We start from the raw sequence: 25,352 nt of genomic DNA on the forward strand, positions 1-25,352 counted from the left end.
TTATCTAGAAGAACTAAGAATTACTGTTCCATTATGTCAATTTTGTGGTAAGCATAACGCTAGACTTCCTGTAGCACTTTCATCTGACTCCAAGTGTACGTCTAATACAAAAAGCCAGAGAATAACAAGAGCCTCTCAGAAAGGTCTTCAGTTCTTTCCCAAGCCCTGCTCAGTTGTGTTCATATTCATTTTAGACTGATATGTATTCTGCTACTGCTTTTTCCAAGTTCATTTTGAATTTGGCAAGTTTGAATAGTGGCATTCAAAGAGCGAGACAAATTCATTTACCTGATGGAAGTAAATATAACAGGCTTTTATGCAGCGAAGAACTCCAAAGTAAATGGCACCTGAAGAGAAGCTGGATTAAAATACCAATGCTGAATTCTCTGATGTCTGCATCCAGCACAAATTGTTTTTCATGGCTGGTTTTCAAGGGCATTTTCATAACTAACAACAAATAAAGCAGTAGAATGAAGAATTTCATCCATGGGAAGAGATTCCTGTTGGGCACTGTACACAGGTTGGGTGTGAAGAAAACTTTAGATACAGAAATATTTCTGATCTTGCCAAGTGTTTATGGGAGGAGGGGACTGATGACACTCATTCTTAAGTTTAATTGCACTTGTTTTACTTTGACCTTTGGCCATGTTTTAGCAATGACAAAAACCTATAAAGCAATAATTAATATTTCAACAAAACAGACAGATAATATATTCCAAAAACTAATCTGTAAGCAAAAATTTATAAAGCTTCTCAAATTGCTTGCAGTCTTACCTGTTATACTTTTACTACCTACCTTCCACTGAGGCATAATATAACTGTGTCAAACACAAAACATGTTACAGGCTTGACAAGACAATAATCCTGTGCCTCAAATAGGTACTGTTCACAGACAGAGCCTGTGAACCATTAGAGAACCAAAGGAAAATAACTGCCTTTCCTCAGGGTTTGACAAAGAAGAGGAAGTGTTATATAGGTCATATCTGTAGCCCATGAAATTCTGTGGTTTTCTTTTCCCTAGTGAGCACTATGATGCTTAAGATGCACAAAGAGCTCATGCTACACAATTATACAACATGATGCCTCAGGCAAATGACTTCTATCACACATCTCAACATGTTTTTAAGTTCAGGACTTGGGGGTTTGACAAGCAGTGTTCCTGCATTTGTGATGCCACCATCTGGAGGTCAGCAGACTAGTAGTACACCCATCAACACCAAAATAAATGGGGTTAACTCATTTAAAATAAATGAGTTAAAATAAATGAGTGATCCTGACCAAATCTTTGAAGAGTGAACTATTTTTGATGCATGTTTCCAGACCTCTCTTGCTAACAAGGAATAGGAATGCACTGCTTGACAAGTAACTAGAATTTCTGAACCAGTGCCAAAGCATATGACTGTAAGCTGTGAAGTACACAACACGTTTCAGGTAATCACACATGTAGTTTTTTGAGCTGTAATAAAGCTTGGCAAGTAGAAAACAGTTAAATGGACCCAACTGAATACCATGAGAAGATTTCAAATCTTTTGGAAGGTTTTCTTCCTATAAAGCCATTGGGCACTCCCTCAGGCATTTATTGGTGTAAGAATCAGTCTCAGAAGAGTTGGTATGCACAAGTTATAAAAACCCAAGACAATGAGAAAAATAAGCACAGCCTATGAAAAACTGGAATGAACAAACTGAAAAAGATGGAAAGAGTCCTGTCCAAGCACTCCTGAATATCTAAGGAAAAAAAGGAGAGAACTGAACAGAGGCAAACTACTCCTTATCTCATCTTCTTTGAAGTTTATTGCATTAACTTCCAGTCATTTATACAGCTGTTGCCTGTCTTCAAGATCTGCCTCTTACATTATCATGACTTTCTTTTATATGCAAGGGTACAGACTGACCAAAGTTGTCTCAGAGCATGAAGAGCTGCATTCAGTTTTGCTCACAGGAATTATTTTCTAATTATGTAGGAAATACCCTAACTCAAAGATTCTACGGTTTAAATGAATTTTAACTTCTTGATGCTGAAAGGAAGGATGAAGAGACACGTTGAGCCATGATTGCATACAATGTCTTTTCATTGTTTACCATGATCTTTGGAAGGGAAAATAGCTAGGAATCAATTAATCAATTATTACAGAATTTAAATAGGCTTTAATGATTCTGGTCACAGTTGTCATCACTGCATTAGGACCTGTCAGTGATCCATGCTGCTCAACACATCAAAAAAGCCCCAAATAACAAAAACAAGCCCAACTAAGTGTACTTTTTCATGAAATATTCAAATGTTTACTTGGGAAAAAAGTGTAAGACTGCAGAAGCTGCCAGTCTAATGGGAGAAGGTTTTTGTTCCTCCCAGAGCCTTACAACTTACCCTCCTCCAATGCTTCAGTGAATGCATCCCACAGACATCCATGCTAGCAACCACACTTTCACCTGTGAATCATGTCAGGCTGACAAGACTATAAGTGCCCAGTCATTCAATTTATTTGTCAAATACTTTTCTGCCAAATTGGTTTATGCTCAGGTTTTCAAGTAATCTGGCCTATCTTGAAAAGTTATCTAGACTGATGTAAGCTTAGCTTTAATATTAGCATTAGAAATAAAGGCATCCTGAGTTTATCTGTCTTATCCTCGGGCTAAATAAATGTTTGGCTGAGCACTTCTACCGCCATATTGCAGACAAACATCACTTATTATTCCTTCCACAATTCAATTTGAAGTGGACAATGGGTTCTGCTTCGGCATCTGACTGGCTTGTGAAAGGACACATCGTTTGGGCTTGTGCCTTTTCAAGAGTAAAATGGCTTTTGTCCAAGCATAATTGCTGGTGTTTTGAGTTCAAATGCTCTGTGTTCCACCACACCAACAAAGAGAATGCTGCTGTGAAAGAGCAGTTCTTAAAAGGCAAGACTGACCTTCAACCCCTCTGCAAGCGTGGCTACACCACCTTACAAAGCCTTGCCCATTCTCAAAATACATTAAACATTACTCTGTAAGATCAGGCAACTGATTTTGTAAAGAAATATCACATAAAATGCATTACCAGTTTATTACACTGCTTACACTCTAGGTTTCTCAATCACTTTAAGCTGGTATAAGCAAGTACTTCCTCTAAGGGCACCAGTCTGTTTTTCCTTTTCTTTGCCCCTGGTTCCTTACCCCCACTGCTTCCTGCACAGCCACACCAGCAGCACAGCAGCGAACCAGACACGGTAACTGATCCAGGCTGAAAAACTAAGCTGACAAAAACATGTCCAAGCAGCTAAAGAAATCCTTTATAAAATCAGGTTGGCTGCATGGATCCATACCATTGTAACAGGGAGGCACAGGAGCGGCTGGAAGTGTCCCTTTGGGGAGCAATTCCCAAAGCCAGTGTGAAATTGCAGCTCACAGAAGAAAGGAGCCATCGGTGGATCCCTGCGGCTGCAAGGTCAAAAAGCAAACTCATCTGCCCAGCTCCAGACACCTGCTGTGCAGAAGGCAGAAGGATCCTCAGGCATGCTGGGAAAGCTCTCATGTACTTTCCTTGTACTTGCCAGATGCAAGGCAGAACACCACTTGCTTGGCCAACAGGCAGCTATTTTCTCCCTGGTTGTTTTGCGGCTCTGTTGCTAATTATTAGCAGCTGTTTATAGTAACAGAACTGGCCACAAGGGATGATTTTTTGGCCCATGTCAATACTCAAGTGTTCCGTCACTCCACTAGGAAGAAAAGCATCTAGAACACATACCTGGAGGTTTTGGCCCAGCTGGATAAATGTGCTCAACTACCCTACTCGAAGTTAGGAGGATCGGCTGTATCCTTCTGTGATCTGATTAAGTCGTTCCATCATAAAGGTGTAGACAAACCCTGTGACTTTCTGTATAGGTGAGTCATAAGGCCTTTGGTCCAAAAGGGCAGCAATTATAAGCAGGCAATTGTTTGAATTCCCATCAAGACTTCTGACAGCTAAATGCAAACACTGAAAGCTTTTTAGCTACTACTTTCTAAAAACAGAACTGTATTAACCCTATCAGAGGGGGAAGACTATAACTTTTTTAAAAATCAATTATACCATGTATTACTTAACAGCATTCCTATACATGAGCTGTATTACCTCCAGATCCTGAAAGTCAACCTCTCATTTTGAAACAGTCTTACATTACACTGGACTGGCCTGTTGTGAATCACTAAAACCCTGCCGAAGGAAAAAGGTTAAGGCTAACTGGGTGCAATAAAGAACCACATTTGACATGTCCCAACATCTAATTCATCATTCAGGTCATCAGAGGCATTGAAGCACAACAGCATGGACCAGCTTCTTCTAAAGGACACCATGCCTAAACAACCCTATGACTAACACTGACTGCAGGTCAGATTCTTAGCAAGTTCATCTTGGACACCAAGATAAAAAAACAAAAAAAAAAAAAAAAAAAAAAGGAGAACGAAAGAGAAAAGAGTGACTGGAAACAGCACAATGCTTTTGCATCATGACCTGCTTTTGAAGCTACCACACAATTTAGGCCACAGAAGCAAGGTCTGGGCAGGGGTAAGTCATTCTGCAGCACATTGTGAATTAAAACAATATGGAGCAATCCACCTCACACGGAGAAACAGCATTTTTCCCACTTCTTCCAACACAAACTTTTGCCTGCCCTCAGGACTCTTCACACATTGTAAGTCAGTTGATGTCTTTTACAACCTCTGCCTTGCTGTTTAAGACAGAACACAATGTTTGAAATATAAATTCATCTAAGAGAAGCAGATGATGCTGGCAGCTTTTCTACTCTTAATGCTGAACATCTGACATCCTCTACTCCCCCAACAAATAAATATCCAAACCACAATGCAAAACATAAAAGGAAGGGTGTGAACAGCTTGATTTTGGAAGGGTTAATTAAGACTTGTTGCACTCTTTCCTCAGTATGTATACAAAATTCCAGAAATTATTAAAGCCTGACATACACAGGCTTACAAACTCCAGCCCTGCCAATGCTAAATCTTCCATAGAGCTTCCTGCTTCCTTTTTTCCATAAAGCACGGCCCTGACTAGAACCCCCTTAGCTTCCTTGGGGCCCTCTTTCCACCCCCTTGGAGCTTACTCAGAAAATGACCGAGAGTAAGATCTTGGCTCCTGCTGGAAGATGGCATGATGCAGTCACAGATGGCAATCTGGGCATGACAAACTCTCCTGATGGGATTTTTCCTGCCCAGACACATGAAGAGAAATAGAAAGCTCTAGAGGTAAGGTGGAGAGGTGAAGGTGCTTGTGACATTAGGGAGAGCAGCTTTGTAAGACAGCACTATTTCATCATTCTTTGTATTTTGGGGGCCAACATCACTTCTCTATTCATTACTGGGAAAAATACATAGGAAATCATGGGTCTTTATGCAATTACTGAAACAATTCTGGGAAGCCATCTTTTTAAGAGGGATCCAGAATTTAATGTGAGACAGACTTTATTCAGTGGATTGGATATTATACTGCTCCCTAAAGGCACAGCCTGTTACTAATATTAGATCAGATTACATTGTTAAATCACAGTTGCTACTGTTTTTAGTAGGAAATACTTCATTTTGTTAAACTGGAGAGGTGGCATTATCTGATTTAACTTGTGTTTTGATTTACTGATAAGTAAAAAAGTCATATATACTCGCATTACCTTCATGTTTATTAATACAGATACATTAAACAAGTAAACAGCTAAGGGGATATGTGCATAAACAGCAGTAGAGAAGCCTTTAGAGCTAATGGAAAACATAACAGCTGGGACCAGGGATGCTGGGAAAAAAACAGGCACTAAGAAGCAGTTTCACAGCAAAGCAAAGGCATAGGCATGCCTGATTTGTGATGGCTGGATCTCCAATTAGTAGGTTCTACACCCAGAATTAGGTAAAGGGCAAGACAGGAAGCACTAACAGCTCTCAAAACCAAATACTTACAACCAAGTCACCACAAAAGCACAAAACTCATAAGTCATGGGGACAGAGATCACTTGGGCCAGTGTGCAAATATGCTGTTATGGGCTGACATTGTTGCAAGTAATGACTTTCACTAAGAAAACCCACTGATTTGGTCAGATAGGCACAAACTTCAGTCTGGCCTGAGCTAAAAGTATGGTCCAGCTTGGAATGGTCCTACTAAAAGATCCTCAAGTTTTCAAACCATGTTGAACATGAATGTTATCTCCCATCAGAGTTAAGTGGATTCATTCCCTCTGTCTCTGTGAAGCAGAACAGAGGAAAACAAAATTAAGGCTATCATCAGCAAACATCTTAATACATAACCAAGTGGATTAACTGCACCAATCCCACCTTCCTTCAGAAGGAAGAGCAATGTCTAACCCAGTGGGGCTGCTGGTGCAAGAATAATCCTATCAGGGCATCGTTGCCAGTAGCATTTTCTTTTCCTTCAAGTTCTTTCACCAAGGCTGTTCTTCTGATTGCAGTGGGGAAAAAGAAATACACCAGAGCAACCTTTTCAAGTTACTCTCCAGAATGAGAAATACTTTCTGTAATAGGTTGAGACTAGAGTTTTGCATGAATATTCATCCATACTAATAGTCAAGCCAGGACTGATTACTTAGTCTGTATTTACAAAGTTAGATATTTCTTGCAGAGGCTACTGTACCTACTATGAAAAGCACATTATTTTCATGTACTGGCATTTAAACTAATCATATTCACTGCCTGAAAATTCACAGCCTGGTTTCTTCAGGCTGCAAATGCTTAAGAAACCCAAATACTGCCAGAATATGTATTAGACAATTACAGAAGCTACTCAATAGATCAAGACAAAAAAGAGCACAGCATAGATCTTCATAAGCCGACTTCCTCTAGCATATCATTAACGTCTGCAAAGTCTAATTCATTGGAATTATCTCCAATTACCAGTCCCTAAACACATTACCATCATTCAATCTCAGAAAACTCTGTTAAAGGAAGCTTTTGAAAATATCCCTAGAATTTTGTTCACCCTCCAACAAAGACAGAGAAGTCAGGTTTTTGACCAGGTTTTACTAACCCTGAGGAAATAATTACTCCCTCAGAGAAAAACCAAGGCATCTCAGAAGAGGGTTTCTCACATTTCAGATTCTCCAAAGGGTTTGTAAACAAGTATATATAACTGGTTATATCATCTTGCACTAAGTGTTCTCATTTTGCCTTGTTTGAGTGGACTCACGGATCAAAGGGGAACCTCATCACCGTGACTGCTTGGTAAAAAAGCCAGCATTTACAGCCTAACTTGCAGTTTGAGCCCACACCAACTCATCATGATTGCTGGAAATTGTCTCATGTCAGCACAAAGGAGAGAGATTCCTTCCCTTCCCCACCCAAGCTTCGCCGAGCTTCCCTCCATCCGAGCCAAGGAAAATACTTTAACATCCCCTGATGAAGTATTAAATGGAACTCATCACTACAGTACTGAAAGAAAGGAATAAAGGTGTTTAGAGATAACATTTATTTATTACTTACTTCCTGGCACTCAAAGACTCCCACCTCCTCCTAAATCCGTGCTGCAAAAGGGTGTGGTAAAAGAGCTGCTTTTCACCCCTCTGGCCCCACACCTGCGATGCATGAGGTGGTGCTAATAGAGGCAATGGCAGGTTTAGGGTGCAGCACCTTCGGTAAACATCTCTAGTGCCTCCCTTTAGCGATACAAATAATTACAAACAAGCACTGAGAAAGCATACTCCATAAAAAGTATTGCTGGAGCACTTGAGCAGATCCCTGCTCCAGTTTTTTAGGCTGTCCCAAATACCAGTGTGACAGACGTGTTTATGCACACTGCCATGAAGTAGAGCTATTTGATTTAGTTCCTCAATTATTTAAACAAACATTTGAACTGACCTAGCAGTGATACATAGCTTGTATATTTTAAGGAAGGTATTAGAGAAACAAAATTAAGAATCCCCTCTTAACCCGAATAATTATTAAACCTTAAGAAAATCAGAGAATTACTGTTTGATCAATAATATGGATAAATCAGCACTTATAGGTTGCATCACCACACTGATTTCAGACCTTATCTACAGTATTTAGGATCAATACTGTAAGAACCTCCACAACCAGTACTTCTAACAAAGTAGGGAACACACACCACATAAGAGTTAACACCTTATAGGAGACAGAAATACAGGTAATAAACAGACAATGTTTTGGCCAAGTTACAAACCATCCATTTTAGACAATTTTAGTGCAAATAATATGCTTTAGACAGCTAGTTTATAAGCAGCCCCATAGAAAGCTGATGGCCACATTTAAGAGCAGCTTTATCAGGACATTTTGATTTTGGACAGTGAACAAATGCTATTTTAGAATGTGTTTTGCCAAGCTCTAACCCTGTTAGAACTGGCAGGATAAGATATTTACTGACATGTACACTATAATAATAAGAGACTACAAGTGCTTGGCAGTTAGACTTGATACATGAAGACCGGCTAGCAGGGCAATATTTAGAGGACACAAACTTCTTCCATTTGTGACTCTGTAGAACTACAAAATACTTGGCAAAGGCTTGCCAGAATTTGGCATTTTTACCTAATTTGGGAATGACTGTCAGCTATTCTCCTCTTAGAGGATGCACAAGCTCCAGCATCCATGCCACTTCAACAGCAGACAGCTGGACCACTATGGGATGAGACCTGCAGCACTTCTGCACCAGAGAAGTGTTTGTGCCCTGCTGTCACACCAGTGCAAACACTATAGAACTACTTGCAGGTGAAAATATTTGAAAGCAAACATCTCCCAGTCTAGATTTAGCCCTCTCACAGTCAGACAATTCAGTCATGCTCTGTCAGTCCATCAGCTTTTCCTGTATGCTTCTTGCAAAATACACAGCTGCCATCCTCCAAGGAAAACTCAACATATAACCCAAGGGACAAAGCTGCACTGTGAGATGGGGGTGGAGCTCATCCACAGAACTCTAAGCATCTTCTTATTATCCAGAGCATAGGTCTTTCACCCCTTTAAGTCCCCACAGAGACAAGTTTCCAGAGCAGAGGGGTTAAGAGGAATCAATGGTTTTAGCAGCTGCACTATAACTATTTGTCACAAGCCAGCTGGGACTACCACAAGCAGGCTGTAAAGGCAGTAGAGATGCTAATGTACATTTAAATACCTTGAACACTGGTTGCCCTTGTGAGCTGTTATTCCCACTTCCTGCCAAAAAAACCCAAAACCAAAACCAACCCACCCAAAACAACAAGCAAATGCTGTTTGAAAGGCATCTAGTCTCCCAAAAGCATTTTCTGTTGGAGGTTACTATCAGATAACAGCTGGATTACCTAAAACATCCTCAGTGAATTAAACTTTCACATGGTAAAGCAGCTTTTCTTGAATATCCATAAGAACTAAACATTGTTACAATAATGTCTACAGGACTAGGCAGGCTTCTTTTAGGAAGGGGAGAGTTTCTTTGCATTAAAAACATATTTAAAGTCAACAAGTCATAGCCAATGTTAATTTAGCTGTAAGATTCAAAGTGATTTCACTTGAGTCATTCTATAGATACAGGGCTGCTGACAAAAAGAACAGGGCAGTGAGAGGTTCAGCCTATACAAGCATAACTGATTGTTTAGAAAACAAAGCTAATCTAGTGGTTGTTTCTTTATACAAGGCTAATTGCATACCAGCTAGAGCACCTTTCCAGATCATTCTCAGAGGCAGAATGAATTTGTGGTCAGATAATATCACAGGTATTTCTCTAAGAATGCAGAGCTGCTTTAATACTAGCAGCCACTGAAAGCAGCATATGTGAAGAGCAAAACAATGAGGGAAACACCAGAACTGCAGCACACAAAATAGCCTGATACCAAAGTGTAACAGCTGAGCTGGCAGGTTATCCTACTAGACATCGAATACCCTCAGAAAGGGATGGGATCCTCTCTGCAAAGTGCATTCAGAGAACAAGCAATCTCCTTTGCTCATTCTATTACCCTGGATAGATCCTGAAATCTCAAGCCAAGGGGGAAATCCAGAGAAAGAAGTAGTAACCTGAACACCTGACAAGGTAAGTTTGGCTTTGTGCCTTTATTGTTTAAAGAGACACCAAGACACGTGTGCAGTTAGTGTAAGCTGCCTTCAGAGGAAGGAATATAAAAGCGACTGCACAGACTGTGAGTAGATGCAAATAACAGCTGCAACTTTAATTCAGGACCAAATATCTCCTTAAAATTTTTAAAAGGCACACCAACTACAGCTTGGAGAGTAACAAGTTTAAAATTTAGTGATTTGAAGGATAAACAGGAACAGCAATATCTTGCTCAGATAAATCTTTTATGATTAGTCTAACAGGCAGCTAACATTAAGGGACCTCTCAGCTCAGGGGCTGTAGGGCTGTTCACAGAAAGAAGAAGAACTGACCAAACTGTGAGCTGATCAGTGAATACTGCCTTCAGTGCACTGAAGCTACCTGCTTATGCATCTAAACAGACTGACAGGAGCATTCTCTGAATTTGAGTAATAACATCTAACAAGAGTGTGGGCTTCATGAAGAGAGTTAAGTTAAACGGCTTTCATTCATCTTCTGTCATCCACACACCTTTATTAAAGTGCTTAAAGTTCATGCCTGCATCACTGACATTTCCTCATCTTGCTCCTCTCACATTCAGTCTGGATTTGTTTTTGCTGCTCTGCTCAGATGGCAGAAGAAATACCAGAGCAAGATTTTTAGTCTTTACTCTTTTCTGTGGTTTAATCATCTTTATGGATTGGCAGCAGCTGTTGGGAACAGGCACAGCACAAAACAGGGACTCAGCTTTGTAAGCTCTCAGAGCTTTCTGTTCCCTGATCCTAAAAGTATAATGGATGCAGACTCTTCTCACTGCTTCTCTGGAAAGCTGAGCCTGACCTCACAGTATTCCAGATGTTACATTTCCAGCTGCCTGATTTATCACTCCTAATCAACTTGCAACTTATTATTGCAAGATTCTACTTGCAATAATATATGAAATTTCTCAATTTTCAAAACTGTCTTGATACTCATCTTCCAGGAGATGGCAACTGCCCACAGCAGCATCCCAAGCAAGGAACATCACTAATGGCAGAGGTCAGACAAAGGATGATGGGAGCACACATACACCTGGCTGAAGCTGTTTGGTGGTTTTCACTAGATAAACTTCAAAGGGATGTTCTCTTTCTGTGCTGCAGAAGAAATCACAGGCTTGCAGCTGTGGGGGAAAATGGGGGAGACCAGGAAGACAGTTGTAATTTCTACAAGGGGATGAGTTAAAGTTGCAAAACTAAAGTACTTGAATGAATACTGCACATTTCACCTATCTCAACTTTTCAAAGAGTTTTATGTCTTCAGACTATTTCTTTAAACAACTTTTAACTGAACACTGTCTGTTATCAGTTTATTCTGGTACAAGATAGTGGCTTGGCTTCCACCCCAGTTCCCATGAAGATAGTTAACACTTATAGATTCCTTTCTCTAACATCACAACCAGCTAAATCCATTTATTGGAGTTCATAAGGAATAGGACATTCATTCCTGAATTATTTTGCTGTCTCACTTTCTGCAAGGAGTTTATAAGTAACAGTTTGTTGAACAGACTTGCCATTCAACTTCACCACCTACTTGGCCATGTCCTTGAAAAACAGACAAAAAGTTGTTACCTTCATATAGCGATGCATATAGTCCTAAGTATTTGAAGTGCTACACTGCTTAAAGTATACAGCTGTTAAGAACAGGCAAACCAAAAATATGAAGTGACAGAAGCTTTGAGAAACTGGCAGTGATCCTGGTGACACTGTGGTGATGTTAACTTTGCCTAGCATTTCTAAAAGCCTTGTGTAAGCACTTTGGCATATTGGATAACTTGTTATAGGTCTCTGGTTCAAGGAAGAGATTTTAGAATTGATTCCAGACAAGTAGAATTGCCTGAATTTGGTCACTCAGGAAGTCTTCTGGGGAAAATTCTACTCTGAAACACTTGAAGATTTTCATAAATTAGCAGTCATGTAGGATTTCACAAGTTTTATTAATAAGCAGTAGGATGTACCAGGCATCTGTGAATATATTCAGACTGTTAAACTTAGATGAAACCATCACTGAAGTGGGCAGGACACTCAAACTCAAAGGACATTACAACAGCTTCCACAAATTTTGCTGTGAAGAGTAGCTGACTCCAAAACAGTATTCCTAAGTAGGGTTTCAGGAGCTTTCTAGTGTTGGTCCAGAAGTATTATCAGCCCATGCACTGAGAGCAGGTTTACTAAACAGGGATCTGTAATGATTCAAAAGGATAGTGTGAAATAAAACCAAAAACCTAGCAAATATTTATTCAAACACTGCTCCTTGTAGCAGTTTGGAGAAGGGATTGCACATTTTTCAGGAAGATCTGTGGATTCCAGCAGAGAAGCATAACCCAAGTCAGTACACCCTGCTGAAAAGAGGTATTCTCATTTTTGTCCTAATGTTCTCTTAGAGGTGAGGACCACCTCATATGACAAATGATTCCTTATCAAGCACAATAAGTTCAGCCAAATGCTTCAGTGAGCAAAGCACACTGTAAATCAGATTTGAGCCAAGCAGAAAAAAAACTGTGAGAGGAAATAATCAAGAGGATAGGACCCAGAAGACATGACTACAAAGTCTGAAGGGCATGAGATTATTTTACATCTTTAAACAAAGTCTTGACAGAGGGTTTCAAATGTAGGAGCTGCTGAAAGCACAAAAAGTTATCAGAAAGGTAATGACTGGCCCAAGTTGTAACCAGAATTAGAGATCTTCTAGATGCTATGGGTAACAGAAGTGCTATTATCCATCACGGGGCGGACAACTGGTAGGTTCACTCCTGCCTTGCCCCACTCATGGATCAACTTCTCACAGCTCTACAAGCTGAGGTTATTCCCTGCCATTCTTTCACCTTCACTTGTGAGCACACACTATTTCCCACCTCCCAGAGCCCACAAAGGCACAGACATTTGCATGTGCTGCATGTGTGGGTGTGAGTCTTCAGCAGTAACACAGGAAGCTGAGGAAGAAAACTATTCATTTCTTGTAGCTTGTGAACAAGAAAGTACATCTAGTATTTGACCAACAAAATCTTAAAGTTAATGCAAGTTACTGGTCAACACAGAGCTATTTGACATTTTACACTTTAGTCACTTGTCAGAGTGAGGAAGCCCAAAGAGTGATAAATTTCATGGTTACTGAACCTTATTTTAATGAAATGCGTGGCTTGCCCTTCTGGGCTGTATTTTATTTTGGCAGCTTTACTGAGAGCATTGTGCTTAGTCATTTTACTTTTTCAATTACAGGACCAGAATATGCAATAAACTAATGTTTTTACTGTTTGAACAATCACCTGCCAGATTTTCAGGAGGAATAATATTTGATTAAAGCAATCAGCAGTTAACCATAACATATCCTTAAATGTTTTAGTTTTTAAGAGCCTAAATAGATTGAAAAAAATTTATTGTTGCTTTGTACAGCAGTCAAGATTTAATAGATAAAACAGGGGCACCACATCCCTTTTATCTCATTTAAGTGAAATCCATTTATCATCCTGTAAAAGCTTTAAGTTTTTATTCTTCCAGTAACAAATTTCAAAGTTCATTGTATTACCTCTATATAAATACTTCTGCAAAACACATGGGCAGACTTTTGACCCATAAATTTCTCTGCAGAAGTACAGATGATCATATAGTAAGACAGTCAGAATTCAAAAGGTCACTTCCATTTTGTTTTAAACCTTCCCTTTTAAGCCAAAAAATATTTAAATTCAAAGTTTCAATACCACATTAAAACAGCCTTGATGTGACACATTACTATCCTTAACTTGTATTCTGGTTTTCAGTCAAGCTGCAGTCAGTTTAAGTTAACTTAACTGGGGTAAAGAGTTAGGGGATAAAAAGTCTTAGTTTATGAGGAAAAAATAAAACCTGCAGGAAAATTCCCATGGCGCCTGTAAAATTCTTCCTACTTATCTGTAGTAATGTGAACAGCAGTGTGCATAACTCAAACATGTTTTGGCTAGGAAAGCTTTTTCACCTTTCTTTGAGGACTTTGTGTGCTCTTGCTCACCACTCATACACGAAATCTGGAAAAACAGAATGAATATACAGTGTGCAACTATATTCTGCATTTTACCTGATGAAAGAATACTTGTCATGTTACAACAAGCATCAATCAGGCTTAAATCTTGACAGGCACAGAGAGCAAAACTCAGCCTTCAAAACATGGAACTGAAATTAGCATGGACAAATTTCCCGAGTATGAAATGTTAATTTCTTCTGAAGAATAGTGCAATCAAAACAGACTCCAGTTTACTTTAGGACACATCGGCTAAATCAGCCATCCGGGCAGGATCCTGAGAGGCCTGATCCCAGATTTCTTTGCTGAACAGAAAACAAACTGCACACATGTATGTGCCTTCTCACATGTTTTTTATTAAACACTCCCTACCATGAGGAGCAGGCCTGACAACCATTTGCTGAGATTACACTGATTTCAGAAGCACTGGCAGTTCTGTGCTGCAGCCACAGCAGCACATCCCACTAGTCTGCGAGCAGTGACACTTGTCTGTCACGTTGGATACATCCTCCCCACATATGCCAGGAGTGAAACCCTCCACCTACCTGATGAAAAAAGCTTCCCAGACTTTGAGACTTTTGCTGCGCGATCTACAGTTTAAGTCTGTGCCTAAACTACTTAGAAGTCTTGGGAGTGCAGATCTAACATTAAATTATAGGCCCAGATATAAACAATATAAGATGTATTCATCACTCATGTAAGCCTGCTGTATTTTCATTATTCCCTGCAAGGCTGAAAGGGTCACAGCAATATTACAAGCCTAAGCCCTTTCAGATGCAAAAAGACAAGACTTGTGCAGCTTTAGTCTTAACTGCTCACATCAAGCAACTTAGAGCTCCAGTTTGTCCTGTGAGGCTAACAAATTAATGAAGGAAAATTCTGGGCTCCTGCTTGCTTTATCAGGATGGAGCAGAGAAGTTTCCAGCCTTGGCTTCCTGCTTTCCTCTCAGTCCAGTCCAGTATTTTAAAAATTTCTCTGGTGAAAGCCAAGAATTGGCCAGTGTTCTTGTTATTCACATTCTCGGAAAAGATATGACTATTACCCAGACAATGAGAAAGGAAGTTATTTAATCCCTACATCAACAGTGAGTAAGAAAATGAAGTATTATAATGACAGGAGCGTAACTGCATCAGGTAAAAATTAAAAATTATGCTGGACAGTCATTAATGCAAAAATAAGGAACCCATTTTTATTTAATATTTTGACACAGGCAGGCTTCCATTCATTTTCTAAGTCACAGGGAAATGCAATATTAATGAACTGAATGCTGCTATTGGAGATAAACCAAGTGTTGCTTTCATTTGCATAGTACTTCCACTCTGACCAGACTCATTTAGATGCAAGAAGGAGAGTATAGTGCATAGTGAAGGTGTTATAAACACAGAGCTGAAGTACTTAAACACATACCCTTATTAAAAATATACCTTTAGTATTAAAGCTTGGGGAACCATTACTAACACCTCTTTATTTCAAACTATTTTTTTTCCACAGAGAAAGCAATTTTACTGCAACTGCCTGAAGCACAGAACTGCAGTGGCTTTCTTATCCCATATCCTAGGGCAAGATCACCAAATCATTTAGACAGCAGAAATTTCTGCATGTAAAGCTGAAATTTTATTCCCTACTTAAAGAATTTGTCTTTTGTAAGCTGTGGTGTGTGTGTATATATATATACACCCAGTCAATACAGTAATTGCATGTAGGGACTTCAAGCTTTCTCTGGCAGGGATGTTTGACCAGAGGCCACTTACCAGCAGTGGCTTTGTCAGTGGGTAGCCCCTAAAACTTCAAAGGTCAGAAAAGGCCATCGGGATACATCAGTTACTAAATTCCAAACAGACAGAATGAGGCTGTGATCAACAGTCAGGGCAACTTACCAGGTTCATTGAAGGATCCTGCAAGTGAGATTTTTGGCAATACACAGACTCCTCACAGAGCCACCCAGACAGGGAGTCTGTTGACAAAGAGCTTCTTAAAGAGGCTGAAGTGCAGGGAACAGTGTAGCCAGTATTGTACCAGTGATAAATTCAGGCATTAATTACAACCAGTTATTCAGTAACCAGCCTTAACAAAGAACTGGAACTGATTTCTTAGAACGTGTTAATTTAGGAACACAGTTAATGAGGAAGAGAGCTACTAAGTGCAGTTCAGGGAAATGCCAGGCAGTGTTGGGCTGCTGGAATGAGCTGGAAGTTTAGTCTGATGAATGTACATGGTTAGTAGTTTGCAGTTAAAAAAACCCAAGTGCTCAGTAAGTGTATCTTTACCACAAAAAGGTAGTATGATGCAGTGAAATCTCTTCAAGGAGGACAGAGTCAAGTTTATACTGAACATCCCTGACACTCATTAGGTTTTACATTGACAAAGTGATTTTACAGAGATCTAGCCATGAACAGGCTAAGAATACCCTGAGACAAAGTAGTGAGGCTTTATCTTAAGTCATCACACAGACTATCACTTGCCCACAAATACATCCTGCTGTTCCTAACCAGTAAAAGACTTACTAACAATACAATACCAGACTCACTAGACACACAGGCATCTGATGTTAGCACAAAATTCACTGTATGGGAACCCAAACCCTTTTATATACAGCATAATTGGGGGCTACTACACAACTGAAAGGCCGTGGTAGTATCCAGGTCATATGCATACAAAGAAGATTAGAGATCCCACTAGTACTATAGGGTCAAAAGGCTTATTTTCAAATGGCACCCTGAATTGTCACGCAAATTCCAGAGCAGTTGTCTGGAAGAGGACACACCTGATCTGATTCAGTTCCATTTCTTCAGTAGACTGAAAGATCGACTATGCAGCTGCATAATGAGAGTTTTGAACAGACCGTACCTGGAAGATGACAAATTGGAAAGGTGATCTGAAAACAAAGCAGCAGAAAAGGCTTCAACTGTAACGCCAGTAATGACTGTAAGAGCATGAAGGGAACAGATAACTGCCCATTCACTCTCTTTTTTCAGCCCATTGAAGGAAATTTTTTTACTTTTAGGGAGGCAGAAGTACTTTGATGTTGGAAACAATCAGGGTACCTGTGCACTGAGAAGTGTAAGCCTTTTCCTTCTCTACACCGAAGTTAGAAGCAGAACAAGAGCCAAGAAAAAGAACCAGCCTACATCACAAGCTGATTCCCCCAGATACATATCAGAAAGCAAACGGGACGTGCACTTGAAGTGCTGGTGTTAAAGCAAGCTGTGCATTTGTTTTGGGTTATTTTTTGAACTCTTGGGAGTTAGCTGGCCAGCCACACTACTCTAAGGAGCAATAGTTCAGACTATCAAATCACTCCTCTGGGAGTACCCAGAGCCAGACTGCTCAGGCCAGTGTACTTGCTCAGATATTCCCCTCATAAAATGGGAGGAGTATTTTTTACCCTGCATGTGTGGCTTCTTCCTCCCCACACACACACACAAAAAAACCCCAAAACCAAAAGCCAACCAAAAAAAACCCACAACCCCCTGAAACTCTTGTTACCTGGAAGCACAGATCCAGCATCAAGACTATTTAAGAGTTGACTCCTGTTCCTGTTATTTGTACTTCCATATGATTGATAAGAAAGTTGTAGGTTAAACAGTGCTCATGTTAAATGTATTCTGGAAGACTGTTTGCTGTGTGTAAGTGATGATAGGAAATTAAGTGGCACAGAAATCTGACTGCTCTGCAGTCATCGCTTGCTGGGTTAAGCCACTGGTTTTTGGATGTGGTCCAGAAAGATTGATCATATATTCAAGGACAGAATGCAGAAGATAAGAGTGACATGCAGTTGTGCTTTTGTAAAAGAACACTGGGTTCGGCCCCCAGTTAGATCATTTATTTATCTGGCACTGAAGGGTGATAATGGCTTGTTTTCAAGTCTCCAAAATAAATGAATTATACTGCATGCAGAAGTAGTCCAGGCCAGCCAGCAGAGAATAGAAAATATGCAGGGTCAGCATAACACTGGTTTCAATTTCAGTTACAAAAACATTAGAGTTCTCATTTAAAACAAGATGAGGAAACTAGGTCCTCTCTCCACTCTGCTGAGAGAACCAGCCTTGGTCTCCTCAGAACATTGACAAAATCCACTTCAAATATAGTTCAGCAAAACAAGTCAGGGTAACACCTTGCTGCTGCCATTTACACACTAGAATTTTCTTAAAAGCATCTTTGGCTTACTGTTAGCACTAAGCTTTATCTCCTACACTTTTATGCCTTACTACGTGAGCAGCAGCTGTTGACTGACAATGTCAGTCATGCAAGGGAAGTATGTCTCAGTCCCCTCCCAGAACACCTCAGGCCACCAGATTAGTCCATTTTCATATAACACTGCAAAAGAGACTGAGTCAAGCCTGAAGTGTCAGTCCAGCCAGGTCTTCTAAAGCTGAAATTTAACAGTCTTTATCCTTCATAAATAGGAGTCCTGGAAATCAAGTCTTCCCCAGCTTTAACTGGGTTTTAAGTTTTATTAGTGGTCCACATTGTGGAGACCAACTTCCCATCTTCTATAGATTGAGATTCACGTTTTGAGCAGAATACATGCCAGCAAGAGCCAAACCAAGGTCAGGAACAGCTCTTAAGCCAAACCCAATCATTATCCAACAAAGGCCTTGTGTCCTGATGCTTGCCAGAGTCACTTGCCAAGAGCAAGTTTGATGAGGAAACCTGGCTGCTTGTCCCAAGTTGTTACAAAGCCGTATGCCAGCTGCAGTCTAAATGACTGCACAGCACTTGTTGGAAGTACCAGCAAGAAGGGGCTTTAGTTAATAGCCACCCTGTGCCAGTTAGGTCACAGCACAAACCACTCCATGGCTCAGACATTGCAGTGCTCTGAACCCATCAATGAGATGCCCAAAGTCCAGCTTTTAACTCAAGACAAATTTAGTCTTGGGCAACTCTATTGGAGGTCTAGATTTAATAGTATGATATCAGCTCTTTTTCATGCAGAGTATCTTGTTTCACTTAGAGGAATATTATACTTCTGTACTACACTAAAGAGTAATCAGAATATTTAGAACAGCAATAATTATTCAGTGCTTGGATACAAGAGCCCTTCACTGTTCCAGATGCAAGATATAATATCTGTTTACCAGTGGAAGCTTTGGGTAGTTTCTCTGGGCAGGGCTGTGACCCAAATGCAAGATGTGTGGGTAACTGATAAGCTGCCGACCTTAAAAGTCACCTGACAGCAGCAGTTTACTGAAAGCATGCAGTCCTTAGTTCACAACACTCCACAGCTTAACAGTCTCTGCTTCCATGCTTGGTTTCTGGGCTGCCCAGGATCTCCTGTCTGAAAGGAGACTCTCAGGCTGAAACACCAGATGTCAAGTTGTACACCTAGTGTCAGTCATCCTGACATCATTCTGCTTCAACTTTGACAACTGGATTGTTTTCTGTTTTTGCATGAAGCGTTAAACACACAACTGCTAGAAAGTTTATTGGACTTGATACAGCCATTACTGGGCAGATGTAATGCTCTGCTTAGGAAAAGTATTGTTTCACTCACGCCAGTTTAGTGCTGGTATATTAAGCTAAGCAATGCCCGCTGCACTCTGTAATCCCCAAGTCAACAGGCTACTGTTGAATGAAAGTGTTCAGTAAGGCTGACACTATGTTGAAGGACCAGGAGCTCCAACAGAATAGGTCAGATCAGTTAACCCATCTGTAAGAGAAACGACTGCACACAAGGCTGTTCCATTGGAGTTTTGATGAATCTTATGCCTAAAGCTGGAATAGGTCACAGCCTGGGATCCTGCAAGTATTACAGATATAAAGGTCATGGGAGTGACCCTTGCAAAACCAAAACGCAGCACAAACAGTTTTTCATGTTACTCATTACTCTGCAAGCTGCTAAAGCTTCCTCCTCCATCACAACAGCCTCGTCACTTCCACAGGGCTCTCCTAGAAGATCAGCTGGAAAGCTCCATTTTAACTCCAATAGCTTTGCCTCTGTTCAACATGCTTTTACACTATTAAAAGTAGCCCATAGCATTGCAGTCAGTTTGAAGGGCAAGTGAAGCTTGTTTTTACGTCAAACACACCAGCACGTGTACTGTTGCTCAACACACTGCTTGATCATTTGATGCAAGTATTTTAGGGTGGCTTACGGTGTTTGAGGGGCAGAGGAGGTTCAGACCACAAGTTAAGCTCAAAAGCAGCTGCCAGCTCCAGCTTGTTGTGATGGGCAACATGAAGGATTTCACTGTTTTGCCTAACATGCAAGCAGCAGTGCTCACATACTGCGAGTGAAACTGGCTTCCTATTCTAGGAATTGATGCTGGAAGTCATAAGGTGCTCAACTAAGGATGACAGCAGTGCATCACAGGCAGTTTACAGACCATGCTAGAAAAGATCAAATGCTCCTATGTAAAGGAACTGTTTATAGCTTAAATCAGCGTCTGATGAAAGTCCTGAAGAGTTAAATGCAGCTGTGTTCACAATTGCAGGCACTACCTAGCAGGTCATTCCAGCCATCATCTTCCCACCCAAGAATTCACGACTCTTAAAGCTTCAACATCTTTTCTAAGCTACTCGTTGGCAACATATTTTAACTGCAAGAAAGTTTTTCAAACATTAGATGCAGGCTCACTGGTGAATTATTCTGCAGGTACCATCCAATGTTAATATTCTCATTGCTTTTATAAATGATCCATTTAAGTTTATACAGGGATAGAGGCAGAGTCCATGCATTCCTGCCTCAGCACACAAGCAGAGCAACATTAGATTTCCAAGTCTTAACTTCCTAGCTGCCAGAGAATCCAGGATCGGAGTGAGTTTAAAGGTAATTAACCTTGGAGGTCACAGCCCTGTGAGACAGGTCCAACTTCAGCCTGCTCTCTCAGACCCTGTATTTCCACCTGGAGGAATCAAGGCAATTACTTCAGAAAGCTCCTCAGACAGGCTCCACACTTGCTTCAGTGTGAAAACCTAAGGTCACATGCACTTAGACATGCAAGCATGTGCATTGTTTCACTCAGTTACACCAAGCTTCACTGGAAGCCACGAGAATATTCTACTTGTGTTGCCCCACTGAAAAGGCACACGAGCAAAGTTGCACTTCATGAGTTTTGTTGTAACATGACACAGAAGGACCAGCAGGTTCACCAGCTGTCAGTCAATGTTCCTGCCACCTTCTCATGACTAAGGACACCTCCAGCAGAAGACAACTTCCCTTGTCAACACAGGGCAGCACAATACAACTGTATTTAAAACAGACTGAATTTTCAGCTTGGAGGGAGAGGATTGCCCTCGACTGCATGCAGTCCCCACAGCATCCAAGCAAGATCACGTCAGCAGATACTGCTCATTCCTTTCTCAGCAACAGACTCCAGAGAGCAGCAGGCTCCTGCAGGAGTTAACCCGCAGTTATACAGAGGGTTTATCTGTAGAACCACACATTTTCCTTTTGCTGAAGATGCCTCAGTCATACATAATTGAACACAAGAACTGCTATCATTTACTTACTTGCAGAGGCACGGGCCAACCCATGTAAACTGGCCTCTGACATTACAAATAGCTAACCAAAGTACCAAAGTAGAAGTTGTTCCACTGATCCCACCCTTTTACCTCATGGAAATCGTTATTTTGTCATGAAAACTGCCTTAAGTATCCAATTTAATCTAATTAATAGAGGAATGAAGCACTCACTTCCAAGACAGCAGCTGCCATTACCTTTGGCATACACAGGAACTCACAGATGTTTTTGGATGCTTCAGAGACTACTGGATGCAGTTTTAGGAGTTCAAGGTAGTGTCAGCTTTTCAAACTTACAGTAAAAAGCACTTCTGTAAGCATCTACAGCCAAAGTGTCAAGTAAATAGCTTAATCTCTTGTCTGAAACCTCTTCCCTTATTTAAGAAGGGGAAAAATTAGGCATGTTGAACATTTCATCAATCCAGTATAATCACTAAACAAACCAAGCGAGGAAGACCTTATGTTTTGCAATACTGGTGGAAGAAGTCACACAAGCCATGTCAATGCAACCACATCAACAACCCCTACTGCCAGATATTTACAAAAAAGCCTGACTTGGGGAGGGAAGCAGGAAGTATTCACCAGCTCACTCTTTGAGCTCAAGCACCTGCTCAAGCCATATTTCATTAAATATTTTAGTAGCACTGTCTGATCACAGCAGTGGAACATGACACAGCTCACACTGGAGCAGTTTTTTGCAGAGCAGAAAGGATACATGCTGTAACAGTGCAATTCCTTCCCACGGATCCTCATAATGCTACAGTTATTTGGCTGTGCTCTGTACCTAGTGCTGCCTCTCCTTGTAGATTTAATTCTTGTAACATCTCCTCTAAGATGCAACATTCTGCATTATCATTCCTATCCTCTCCCATTTATAAGTCCCTGAATTAGCCAGGCTCCAGCAACATTGATTCACTCACCGCACCCAGAGCCAAGTCAGAGTCTTGGCTAAATATTTTCCTCCCCTCCTTTTTCCCCTCTATACCTAGAGAATACTGAAGGCAAAGCACTCCAACAGAAAACTGCCCCACTGAGAGAGTATTTTTCCAGGTCAAGCAGAGTTTCTGCACCTGCTAAAGGTGCTAAATTAAGGCATGTTGAGAGTTGCAGATCACTGATAACGTGATCTTAAGGGAAACTGCTGCATTCATGGGAGGTTTAAGAGTAAAGTTAGAAGTAATTTCCCCCAGTACCCTCCCACCATCATATCAGGCAAGGAGAGATTCAACTGGTTTTTGATAAAGCTTTGAGATCAGGTTACAGCTTAAGTGTGGAATTATTCAAATGGCAGACTACTGAAGTTTAATAGTCTGAAAAGCTACACTAATTCCCATCTTTGATCCCTTTGTCAAGTCCTCTTCGAGCACAGTCTCCACCCAACACAATCCCAAAGGGGCAGTTAATGAATTCTGATGAGAACGAGGTGGCTATCTCAGACACCCCAAACAAGTCTTTCCGACATCACCTTACTCATTCCTCATCCCTTCCCTACCTCGGTGGCCCAACATCTCCTTTGACTCGATTTCTCACCACAGCACATGGCATTTCCAATTTCCACCTCTGCAGCTTCGCATCTCCCTCACCTCCAAGACCCTCATTATCTTCCCATCTTCGTGACTTCATATAACCCTCATTCCAAAGCTCCTCAACCCTCTCACCTTTCCAGCCCCGTAACTCCTTCACGCAAAAAGTTTCTCAGCCCCTAACCCCAAACCTTTCTCATCTTCACCCCAACTCTTCCTCACCGCCAATAGCTCCTCACCCCAACTCTTTCTCACCTTTGCTAGCCCTTCACCTCCCTCACCCTCACGACCTTTTCACCCCAAGCCCTTCCTCGCCTTTACCAGCCCCTCAGCCCCCTCACCCGAAACCGTTCCTCGCCTTCACCAGCCTCTCATCCCCGTCACCCCACAGCTCCTCAGCCGCCCCTCGCCTCCATACCTCCTCCTCACTCCAGACGCCCCTCACAGCCCAAGCTCCCACCGCGCCCCTTACCTGCCCCCGGGTCTCCCCCAGCACCCGGGACCTGCTCCGTGCGGCGGAGGGGGGAGGCGGCGGCGCCGGGGAGGGCGGGGGGATGAGGGAGGGAAGGAGGGAAGGGACGAGGTCACAGACGGCGGCGCGAGCGCGGCGGCACCGGGCAGCGGCGGCCGCTTTATACCGGGTCCTCGGGAACCGGCACCCGCTTCCGCTTCCGCTTCCGCCCCCTCCCGCCCCCGGGATCATGAATATGCAGCGAGATAGGCGTGGCCTCCCTGGGGGTACGCGAGGTGTGAGTTATGAATATGCATCAAAGAGGCGTGGTGTCCTCGGGCCGGGGGTGTTGGTCATGAATATGCAAATAGGCGTGGCCTCGGGGCGGGGGGGACGGGCGGGGGGCGTTGCTGGGTGACGGCGGGAGGGCTACGGGGCTGTCCAGGCATCCGCCGCAGGGGCGCCCGCCTGAGGGGAGGCGAGGCGGGCGGTGGGGGGGCAAGTGTTAGAGAGTCACAGCGTGACAGAGGGATACAGAATATCCACAGGGAACGTCGAGTCCAAGTCCTGGCCCTGCACAGGGCAGCCCTAACAATCCCACCATGTGACTGAGAGAGTTGTCCAAACACGCCCTGAGCTCTGCCACGCTTGGTGTTGTGACCACATCCCTAGGAAACTGTTCTAGTGCCCAACCACCCTCAGGGTGGTTATTACCTTTTTGTAATATCCAACCTAAACCTCCCTGACACAGCTTCAGGCCATTCCCTCGAGTTGTGTCACTGGTCACCGCAGAGAAGAGATCAGTGTCTGCCCCTCCTCTTCCCCTCACGAGGAAGTTGCTACTGCAATGAGGTCTCCCCTCAGTCTCCTCCAGGTTGAACAGACCAAGTGTCCTCAGCCACTCCTCATACGGCTTCTCCTCAAGGCCCTTCACCATCTTCATTACCCTCCCTTGGATGCTCTCTAATAGCTTTCTGTATTATATTGTGGTACCCAAAACTGCACACTATATTCAAGGTGAGACCACCCCAGTGCAGAGCAGAGCAGAGCAGAGCAGAGCAGAGCAGAGCAGAGCAGAACAATCCCCTCTCTTGCCCAGCTGGTGATGCTGTGCCTGATGGCCCCAGGACAGGGTTGGACCTCCTGGCTGCCAGGACACTGCTGACTCATATTCAACTTGCCATCAACCAGGACCCGCTGGTCCCTTTCTGCAATGCTTCTTTCCAGCATCTCATTCCCCAGTTTGTGTAGAGGGAGTTTTTCCCTCTGCTCAGGGATGAAGGATGAGCCTGTCGGCACTGCTCCTGGGTTGAAGAGGGGCTCTTGGTTGGAAAGGGAACACGAGTGGCAACCTGAGGGCAGATGGAGGCTCCACCTGCACTGTCCCTGCCAAGGTAGTGGGTGTTTGCACAGAAAGAGAGCATGGAGCCCCTTGCCCCTCTCCAGCAAAATTGTGCCAAGTACAGCTCCAAATCAACATCTTGGAAAGTGCAGGAGTCTGCCTGAGATATTATGAACATGCTGGTCCCAAATAGCTGAAATTGTCCTTCATCATGAAGGAAAATGACACCTTTTCCTGATGTTTGGCTACAGTCAAGGTCCCATCCTGACTCCCCACCTTGCCCCTGCTGTTCTGCCCACCAGAGGCCATGAGCTGCCTCTTCTCATGTCCAGCCCAGCACTTCGATGGTGTGTGTGCCAGGCCACCATGGAGAGGGTGACATGTGGTATTTGTCATGTATTTGTCACATCTGCAGAATACAATCAACACACAGCACCCAGTGACCCTCAGAACATTAGAACACTTCATTCCCCAGCCATAGCCCTGCCACATTAGAAGCACCCTCTGCAAACTTGCCATAAAAGACTGTGTTTTTTTAGCGCTGGTGTGTGGTTTTTTTA

At 42.2% G+C, this 25,352-nt stretch overlaps 1 protein-coding gene across 3 annotated transcripts in view; it reads right to left on the bottom strand.

Annotated features, from left to right (window-relative positions):
• The window catches only part of SLC45A4 (solute carrier family 45 member 4), a 62,869-nt gene extending 39,180 nt beyond the window's left edge, over nt 1-23,689 (bottom strand). Inside the window, exons 1-3 of one of the 3 annotated variants that reach the window (XM_069005561.1) lie at nt 23,472-23,689; nt 22,192-22,305; nt 21,675-21,797 (exon numbers count right to left, since the gene is read on the bottom strand). The gene's annotated coding sequence lies outside the window, so the exon portion shown is untranslated. Of the gene's footprint in view, nt 1-7,449; nt 7,491-21,674; nt 21,798-22,191; nt 22,306-23,471 lie in introns of those variants that run through there. The other 2 variants (XM_069005560.1, XM_069005562.1) reach the window with 2 other exon arrangements.
• Nucleotides 23,690-25,352: the final 1,663 nt, after the last annotated feature.

Source organism: Aphelocoma coerulescens, chromosome 2, assembly GCF_041296385.1.
Source record: "Aphelocoma coerulescens isolate FSJ_1873_10779 chromosome 2, UR_Acoe_1.0, whole genome shotgun sequence".
Taxonomy (NCBI): Eukaryota; Metazoa; Chordata; class Aves; order Passeriformes; family Corvidae; genus Aphelocoma; species Aphelocoma coerulescens.